We start from the raw sequence: 10,711 nt of genomic DNA on the forward strand, positions 1-10,711 counted from the left end.
CCACAGAGGTATTGTTCTTTTTTTTTTTTTTTTTTTAACTAACTATTATCAGTTAAGCTAACACAAAGTCATACTAGGGTAGGGTCCTAATCCCATCTAAGTGATGCCCTATGAAAGAAGAGAAGAGAGAGGGAAAACAGTCATGTGATGATAGAGTTTTGCCACAGTTGCAAACTAAGGAAAGCCTGGGGCTACGAGAAGCTAGGAGAGACAAGAAAGTGTCTTCCCCTACACACTCTGGAGAGAACACCCTGAATTCACACCTCTAGCTTCCAATTGTGAGATAATACATTTCTTTCATTTTAAGTTACACACTTCTGGTACTTCATTACAGCAGCCCTAGGAAGCTAATACAACAATAAAGAAACACAACTCTCTAGGTCTCCTTCAGAAATAATGTTTGAGCAAACAAAAAACCAAACCCGTTGCCGCCAAGTCGATTCCAACTCATAGCGACCCTATAGAACACAGTAGAACTGCCCCATAGAGTTTCCAAGGCAGTAATCTTTATGGAAGCAGACTGCCATATCTTTCTTATGCAGAGCAGCAGGTGGGTTCAAACCTCTGACCTTTTGGTTAGCAGCTGAGCTCTTAATTACTGCACCACCAGGGCTCGTTGAGAGGAGGACGTAAAATCACCCAGAGCTCACTCCTTCCTGGAGCCAACCTGTTGTCAGGCTCCTTAATGCCCCAGGTCCTCAAAGATGTGATGGACTCCTTCATCTTTGGTATGACCAGTAATTTATAGTTCTGTTTTCATGGTGATTTACGGTTTAAAATGCTCCTCTGTCTATGCTAACTTAGTTGACCACCTGGAAATATTTAACCAACTGTATACTTAGAGGGAGCACAGTTCACACAAGACTACCCTCCCTTCTGACACCAATTGCAAGCTCGGGGCAGGGGATCCCCAAAACCACCCTTGTTGTAAGGCGCTGTCTAATTAGTCTGACTGATAGTCACCCTATGTACAATGGAATGAAACACTGCCCAGTCCTTGCCATTCTCATAATCGTTATTATGCTTGAGCCCATTGTTGCAGCACTGTGTTAAGTCATCTCATTGAGGGTCTTCCTCTTTTTCGCTGACCCTCTACTTTACCAAGCATGATGTCTTTCTCCAGGAACTGATCCCTCCTGATAACATGTCCAAAGTATATGAGACGAAGTCTCGCCATTCCAGCTTCTGATGATCATTCTGGCTGTACTTCTTCCAAGACAAATTTGTTCATTCTTTTTCTTTTGTTCGTTCTTCTGGTAGTCCATGGTATATTCAATATTCTTTGCCAGCACCATAATTTAAAGGCATCAGTTCTTCGGTCTTCCTTATTCATTGCCCAGCTTTCGCATGCATAGGAGGCAATTGCAAACACCATGGCTTGGGTCGGGCACATCTTAGTCCTTAAAGAGACATCTTTGCTTTTTAACACTTAAAGAAATCTTTTGCAGTAGATTTACCTAATGTAATGCGTTGTTTGATTTCTTGCCTGCTGCTTCCATGAGTGTTGATTGTGGATCTAAGTAAAATGAAATCCTTGACAACTTCAATATTTTCTCAGTTTATCATGATGTTGTTTATTGGTCCAGTTGTGAGGATTTAAAAAAAATTTAAAACCACTCTTAGATTCAATAATCCATTAGAAGGTGTCTTAGTCATCTAGTGCTGCTATAACAGAAATACCACAAGTGGATGGCTTTCACAAAGAGAAATTTATTTCTTCACAGTATAGTAAGCTAAAAGTCCAAATTCAGGGCGTCAGCTCCAGGGGAAGGCTTTCTCTCTCTGTTGGCCTTCTTATCAATGTTCCCCTGGACTAGGAGCTTCTCTGCGCAGGGACCCTGGGTCCAAAGAACATGCTCTGCTCCTGGCACTGCTTTCTTGGTGGTATGAGGTTCCCCTGTCTGTCTGCTCACTTCTCTCTTTTATATCTTGAGAGATTGCCTCAGGACACAATCCAATCTTGTAGATTGAGTCCTGCCTCACTAACACAACTGCCACCCATCCTCCTTCATTAACATCATAGAGGCAGAATTTACAACATATAGGAAAATCACGCTATACCGGGATCATGGCCCAGCCAAACTGATACACACATTTTTGGGGGGACATAATTCAATCCATGACAGAAGGACTCACAGAACTCATTGAAAACTGTTATACTCATGGTTATGATTTATTGCAAGGAAAGGATACAGATTAAAACAGTCAAAGGAAGAAATGTACAGACTCTCGAAATCCATTGCTGTTGAGTCGATTCCAACTCATAGCGACCCTGCAGGACAGAGTAGAACTGCCCCATAGGGTTTCCAAGGAGCACCTGGTGAATTCAAACTGCCAACCTTTCGGTTAGCAGCCGTAGCTCTTAACCGCTACGCCACCAGGGTACAGAGTCCAGGAAGGTCCAAACACAGAACTTCTGTTGTCCTCTCCCTATGGAGTTATGGATGGCATTAACTCCTCCCAGCCACATATGCCTTTAAACATTCGTAGTGGAAATGAGGTTGGGCTAATACCATTAGCTTCCAGTTCCTCTGGAGGTCAGAACTGATATGGCATGTCTCAAAGCCCCCATCATAACTCACTTTGTCACACTGTCCAGTGGCCAAAGCCCCAGCAAACAAAGACACTCCTATCAGGTAGGACTTTCCAGGGACCTAAAGACCACCGCCAAGTAGCCAAGGCAAAGGCCAGACCTCTCTTTGGGTAAGATTAATTCTTCATTACACACTACCACAACTAGTACCCAAGGCAGGTAATACTTGTGCTCACAACTGAGGCTTGGAGAGGTTATGTGACTGGCTCAAGGTCACGCGGCTAGTTGGTGGTGGAGCTGAGACCAGGCACAGGACTCTGACTCCAAAGCCTTTGGCTCTGTGTTATCAGTTACTGCCTGTCTAGCCCTTTCTTTTGGGACAGTCCTGGGCTGTCTTGTGACGGGATTCAGAGAACTGGCTCAGTCCTTCAGAGCCCTACCCCAGGCAAATTCTGGTCCTCATAAAGTTCACACTGGAAACAGAAACACGCCACATTCTCCCAGTTGCATGCCAACTGCTAGCTATTTCTGGGCCATGTGTTTTCCAGAACCTCAAAGGCTGTGCGTGCTCTGAGACAGTCTCGAGCAGCCAGCCTTACTTTATTCCTGTGCACCTACCTGGCTGCAGGGTGTAGCCTGGACGCTGGCCCCAGGAGGAAGGTGGTGCTTTCTGAAGATAGCGCTGTTGGAGCTGGAAAAGTCAGCATCTGTCAGTATTGGAATCTAGCTTCAGACACATCTCCTTAAGTATTTGTTCTGCATTGGCAAGTAGGAGTCTGGATAAACATCTTTAAATCCTCTCAGCAATTTTGCTGTTTTCGCATTAGTGAATAAGAGCAGTTGCAGACATCTGTGCTGTTTGCTAGATTTCTTTTTTTTCCTTTTATCTTAGTTACCTATTGCTGCTGTAACAAAAGATACAAATGGGTGGCTTTAAAGAACAGAAATTTATTTTTCTCACAGTTTTAGAGGCTTAAAGTCCAAATCAGGGTCTCAGTGGTGCTGATTCCTTCTATGGGCCTCTGTCCTAGTTTCTGGTGTTTGCCAGCGGTCCTTGGTGTTCTTTTGCTTGTAGATGTTCCTTGCGTGTTGTCTGTCTTCTCCTTGTGTGTGTCACTGTGTCTTTCCCGCTCTTTTTATAAGACACTTCTCAGAAGTGATTAAGTTTAAGACCTACCCTACTCTGTTACGACCTCATTAACATAACAAAAGAAAATTTCTATTCCCAGACAAGGTCACGTTCACAGGTGCAAGGGCCAGGACTTCAACTTAACTTTTCTGGGGCACAATTTAATCAATAAGGGGAAGAGACACTGAGAAAAATCCAATTGTAAGCTTGGAGGTCAGGAGGCTGAGGGCAAGAGTGGTCTTCAGGATGGAGGGCAGGACAAGTATTGCTATAGCATATGTGTCAGGTAGAGCATTACACATCACTCACTCCTAACTCTTACTTGGGGCAGATGCCAAGCTAATTTAAGTAAGACCTGCTGTTACAGCTAACCCGTACCATCCTATTTCTGTGTGTTCCTTTGAATGCCTTTCCATGGTGGAGAGAGAACATACTTTGTATGACTTGAATCCTTTTAAATTTTTTTCTTTAGTTTTTTTTTTTCTTGTACTTTAGATGAAGGTTTACAGAACAAATAGTTTCTCATTAAACAGTCCGTACACATATTGTTTTACGACATTTGTTAACAACCCCACGACATGTCAACACTCTCCCTTCTCGACCTTGGAGGACCTTTTTTTTTTTTCACCATTATCTTCAACTCATTGCCCCCTAGGCTTCCCATCAAATCTTTGGAGTTGCTGTTGTCAATTTGATCTCACATAGATTTTTTTTTTTTTTTGTACTTTAGATGAAGGTTTACAGAACAAATAGTTTATCCTTAAACAGTATATGTATTGTCCTATGACAATGGTTAACAACCCCATGACTGTCCCTTCTCAACCTTGGGTTACCTATCAGCAAATCTGCTAGATTTCTTAATGCTCAGGGAGTTGAGGAAAAATTTAGGTGACTACATGGAAGAACCAGGAAGGTGAGTTTGTGTTGGTTCGGGGATTGCTACTGCTCTCTTTGAATATGGAACCTAAAAAAGAGAATTACATATAAAGTAGGAAGACGAAAAGAACACTGTACTGTATGTGCAATCAGCAGCAAATATCAGTGCTTGGAACGTGCCAGGTTTTGTGCGAGACCTGCAGGAGATGAAAAGCTGAATGCAAAAAGAATACCCCCTCCAGGCACAGACAGTCCACTGGGGGAGATAGACAGGCACACGCGCTATCATTACCCAAGGCAGTAGGGTTTTCAACCCCAGAGGGTGGTAGGAAATGTGAGGAGGGTTTCTTTAAACTGTCATAACCACTGGGAGCCATCAATGGCGTTTGGGCAAGGTCCAGGGATGCTAAATATCCTGCAGTTTTGGGAGTAGTTCCCTACAACGCAAAGTTGTCTGGCTCAAAATGCCAAGAGTGCCTTGAGTGAGAAACCTGAGAAAGGGCAAACAGAGGGCTGGGGGAGCTTGTAAAGGTGCCTCAAACCTGGCAGAGTGGTGAAGCTTCCTGGGAGAGGGCCCTTGAACACAGATGGGACAAGGCGAGCTGAGGCCAGAAGTGAGAACACACAGGGCATGTTCCCAGAATAAGTAGTTCACAATTCGGGCTGTGGAGATAAAACTGGGAACCTATGAACGGTATTAAATTGCCATGCCAAGATATTTGGATTGCATTTCCTAGGAAGTGGAGAGCCCCGGGAAGTTTGTGAATAAGGCAGGGAACCAGAGCAGAACTGTTCTTGCGAAGGATGACTCTGGCTGCAGAGTGTAAGATGGGGTGAAGACACCTGCTCCAACACTTCTGAGCCCTGTGATTTGAGTAGCTTTATTTCACCTGTATTGGCCTCTGTTTTCTCCTCTGCAAAACAGGGCTAACAATACCTAGCACACAAATAGTTGTGACGTTTGTATGAGATATAACTGTCTATAAAGTGCCCAGAGCACACTGTGCAAATCTGGGTCGTGGTTATCGTTTGTGGCTTTGGTTTTATTGGTTTCCTGCTGCTACCACTACCAGCTGCTGGCAGAAAAAGTTGACCACAGATGTGCGAAACAGTGTGTCTTGGCTCACAGGCTGTTACTGGCTGATGAGAGAGGACAGTCTGGCCTTTTCCCCATGACTTTCCTTCCCACTGGGAAACTGGAGACAAGGCAGAGCTGGAGCTTGTCCCATACTCTCCCACAAGAGAGGCGTGAGCTGGAAGCTGGGCTGGCCGCCTTCTCCCTGCTTTGCCCCACACACCTGGAAGGTGACAAGGCCCTCAGCAGGAGGGAGGTGTTATGGATTGAATTGTGTTCCTCCCAAAATGTGTGTCAGCTTGGCTAGGCCACGATTCCTAGTATTGTGTGGTTATCCGCCGCCATTTTGTGATCTGATGTAATTATGCTCCATTTGTGGTGTGTTGTAAATCCTAACCTCTATATGTTAATAAGGAAGGATCAGGGTTGGGTGTATCTTGAGTCACAGTCTTACAAGAGGGTCTGACTCAAGTCACACCCTTAAGTCAAATCCTTACTCAAGTCACGCCCTTGCTTAAGTCATGCTTTTTATCTTGCAAGAGATAAAAGGAGACAGAAGCTAGCAGAGATGGGGGAAGATTGATGCCAAGCCACATGGAGAGCTTCAAGGAACCAGGAGACAAACTGAAGAGACAAGGACCTTCCCCCAGCGCTGACAGAGAAAGCCTTTCCCTAGAGCCGGTGCCATGAATTTGGACTTCTAGCCTCCTAAACTGTGAGAAAATAAATTTCTGTTTGTTAAAGCCACCTACTTGTGGTATTTCTGTTATAGCAACACTAAATAACTAAGATGGGGGAGGGGAGAGACTTCAGTCAGGGGAAGCAAGAATGATCTAATGGAAAAGTGGAAACAACCAAAATGTCCATCAACAGATGAATGGAAAAACAAAATGTAATTGTTGTTGTTGTTGTCAGTTGTCATCGAGTCATTTCTGACTCACAGTGACCCTATGTACAACAGAATGAAACACTGCCTGGTCCTGCGCCATCCCTGCAATTGTTGCTACGTTTTAACCCATTGTTGCAGCCACTGTGTCAATCCATCTGGCTGAGGGTCTTCATCTTTTCCGCTGACTCTCTACTTTACCAAGCATGATGTCCTTCTCCAGGGACTGGTCCCTCCTGATAACGTGTTCAAAGTATGTGAGATGAAGTCTTGCCACCCTTGCTTCTAAGGGAAATTCTGGCTGTATTTCTTCCAAGACAGATTTGTTCATTCTTCTGGCAGTCCATGGTATAATCAATGTTCTTCGCGAACACCGTAATTCAAAGGCATCGGTTCTTCGGTTTTCCTCATTCATTGTCCAGCTTTTGCATGCATATAAGCAATTGAAAAATATCATGGCTTGGGTCAGGTGTACCTTGGTCCTCAAAGTGGCATCTTTGCTTTTTGACGATTTAAAGAGGTCTTTTGCAGCAGGTTTGCCTAATGCAATATACATCATTTGATTTCTTGACTGCTGCTTCCACGGAAGTTAATTGTGTACCAAGTGAAATGAAATCCTTGACAACTTCAATAGACTCCCCGGAGCTGGCCTGGCATGCAGATACAGCCCGCCTCTCCTTGCTTTTCTCCACACAGCTGGCTTTCTTCAAAACCCTCTTGTGTTTTGCCTACACTGTGGCCTTCTGCACCATGTTCCCAGGCCACCATCTTTCACCTGTTGAAGTCCTGCGGGTCTTCTCAGTCAGCCTCCAGAAGCTTCCCTCACCCCTGCATTGGAAAGGCAGTCTTTGCGGCCTCCCAGAACTTGGTTCCGCCCACTCTGCCTATGTCATGAAGGTTGGCTATGGCCTACCATCAGTCTCTGAGCTGTTCCTTGAGGGTAAGGACTGCGTCTTCGGTCAGCATCGCAAAGGCAGCCCTTGTGACATTCATTTTGGCACCCCCCAGGGCCAGCCTCAGTACCTTGCGTCTCCTAGGTGCTGATAAATATTCCTTCACCAGATTGGATTTTATCTCCTCCACTGTTTGACACTTAGTAACTGGCCAACAAATCTTTGTTGAATTGACTTGAGGAAGGAATGAAGTAAGGCTGGCATTGGGGAGGCATTTGTTCCCAATTATTTACAAGAAATAGCAGAGGCCTGAAGTTATAAATGACAACTGCCGGCCCAGCTGATGGTCCATGTGTCCCAGCTTCCTGGGGTGGCAGCAACAGCCTCACTAATGACCACACTCCAGAAACTGGCAAGGCTGGTGCCCTGCAGAGCCAGGGAGAGGCAGGTGGGCAGAGAAGGAGAGCAAGGCTTGGAGAAGCACCAGGCTGCTGTATTTTTGGAAGGGAAGCAAGCGCTTCGGCTTGACTGTTACATCATGCTGCTCTCCCAAAGTTTCCTTCCATAAAGCCAGTAATAGAATCATTAATGATGCTTTTTAATTGAGACAGTACTTTTCACCTGAGCCATTTGGAGGTTTAATGACCAGTAGGCTGATGGCTTGGGAGGTTGCTCTAATAACTTTCCTTTTGCAAAATGAAAGAAAAAGGCCCCAAAGAGTCAGGTGGCTTTTAGAAAACTGCGCAGTAATTTCAGAATCAAACCAGGACTGGAGGCCCGCCCCAGACACCCAGTGATACAAACCCACCGGCCGTTCTAGTCCGGGATCTAAGAGCTGTCGTTCCTACACTCAAGAACTAGGAAGTGTGGCGGTATGCACCTGTCAAATCCTCAGACCTCTGTCCCTCTCCAAGGCTGTCTCCAGAGAGTCTCCCAGGAGGAAGGAGGCCAAGAGGATGGCTTATTAACCTGCAGTGGACTCAGCATGTGGTCCTTACCTGCAGGTGTCCAACACTCTGGGTTTTTTCCATTTGTATGGGAGCACCAGTCTGTTCACAGCCCTTCATCAGGTTCCCCTAACACACCAGCACTGCCAGCCAGGCATCTGGGTTTATGAAACCGAGGGACGCAAACCAAGCTCTGCCCAGGTGACAGATTGACTCCACGCTGGTAGCGGAGAAAAGAAACCAGCTTAGGCCACCAGGAATGGGTTTAGCTCACCAAGAGGTGACCAGAAACCAGAGAAGGGGGCTGAGGCTGGGGAAGGGCTCGGGGCGTGACTCCTAGCCTTCCTTCTGTAAGAACAATAACAGACTCATTGAGGTTGACCTTTAAGCCCCAGCGCTTGGCCTCTAGGCCAAACTTCTCCTCCCTAGCAAAGCGTACCATGGAATGCAGCTGCGTGCCTCAAGACTTTTGGAAAAAGTCATTTGTTCTGAAAAACAAAACAAAAAGAAATCCTTTCATGAAGGCTGTAGCTCATCTCACCACCCAGGGCGGATGTCACAGAACAAACGCGAGCCTGACATCCTTTGGGCTCTGTTTCAAGGCCATTATTTAATGACTCTGGTCCTTGGAAGCTCTGCTGAGGACCAGAGTTACCCTGTTACATAAACATGTTCATCTGGCTGAGAAACATGTGTTATTGTTTTCTGAGTAATTGTCGTTGCAAGTGAAATGTGTGTGTTTTTTTCCCTTCTGATGGTTGGGAACATTACTTAGACCCTTTGGAAAAATTGTAATGGCCGGAGAAGCCCCAGAACTACAGACTCTTCTTTCCTCCCAGTCAGATCGGGTGTTGTAATTATTTGGCACAAATTGAGGACTGGTACCAGGCTGTCTCTGCTGAGAAGATAATTAGGAGGTAATGTCAGTGGCAGAGAAAGTCGTCAGAGCCGAGTGGTCTCCCGCCGTTCTCAGAATGCTCCGGGTGTGGATGTGGGGTGGGTGGGGAGGGGGGAAATCCTTAGTGGAAATAAATGTGGGGGAGGCACCAATGAGTCCTCTACGGCTACAGAGATGATCATCTTGCAGCAATCCCCTGCCAGCTGGGTATCCTATCAGATGCCCATCCCACCCTCCCTTGAACTCCCTCACATAGAGATCAGGCAGAAGGGGTCCTGATGATTCTCACAACGCGCAGCTAAGTTAAGGAGCCGCTAATGAAATTCAATTCATTGAGGAGGCAACCAATTTTGCATCAAACTGTAACTTTCGGTCGGTAAATGTTTTGCACTTGGTGCTCATCCCCTGAAAACGGAATGCCAACTCTTTTTGCAAGACAGACTGTGCAGTGGCAGGGCAGAATGGTAGGTAATCAGGGAACAGCTAGCAGGAGACCCCAAAAGTGAGCCCCTGCCCGCCCGGTGGGTTGGCCTTCTCCCACATGCTCCCAGGGACAAGTGTCTACAAGGCAGGCCTTGAGGTGAAACTCCATAAACAAATATAGAGTTATCCAAGCAAACAGAAATGCATCCCTCCTTCCCCAATGTAGGCAACAGGTTTGAGGATCTGTCTGGAGTGTGTGCGTGCGTGCGTGCGTGCGTGTGTGTATGTGAGTGTGTGCCCGCATGTAATGCTTATTTATGGAAACACTGTGTTCCTTAAGATTCTAGATGGAATGAGAGATACCACGTATTTCTAAACTTTGTCAGCTATGAGTGGTCGGCCAGCAGCGGTCGGCTGTGACCCCGGTGTTTTTCTTGGGTGGGGGTTATTCGTGCCCTCTTGCCTTTGCTGTATGTTTCTCCTCTACCCCGACTTCTTCCTTGTTCCATTTCAGAGCTGGCCAGATAGCATTAGGCATCATGCATTTTATTCCCTCTGGGAAGAATAATCAATATTTAATCTCTGATTGGGTGCTTAGCACAGTGCCTGGCACAAAGTATATACTCAACAAAGATTTGTAGGAAGAATAAGTAAAAAATTTTCCATCTTTTTTCTCTTTCTCTTCAGGAAACCAGGCAGGTGAGTGGCTCCAACACCTTTGGGCTGTAGTATTTCTGGTTTTATCCATGAAACCCTCGTCCAGCAAACCTGGGTGTCTCAGGGAGGGCTGGCATTCTGCTCTTGCACCTGGGGTTGGCCGCAGGAACCAAGGGGTGGCACTCTGCCTCCAAGGAACCTGGCAGTTCCCTTAATTTCTTCAGACTCAGGAGGGTCTTGCCACTTATGACAGCTGGTTTTGCTGACGTTATTCTTCCTGGTCTGAACTCATGAACCAAAGAATGGATGCAGATGCCCAGAAAGGCACGTCCTGGTACAGGGTATTCGTTGTCTGAAAACAGTCAGAAAAGACAGAATTAATTATACAGAGAAA

The sequence above is a fragment of the Trichechus manatus genome, unplaced genomic scaffold (genome assembly GCF_000243295.1).
Source record: "Trichechus manatus latirostris isolate Lorelei unplaced genomic scaffold, TriManLat1.0 scaffold00005, whole genome shotgun sequence".
Lineage (NCBI taxonomy): Eukaryota > Metazoa > Chordata > Mammalia > Sirenia > Trichechidae > Trichechus > Trichechus manatus.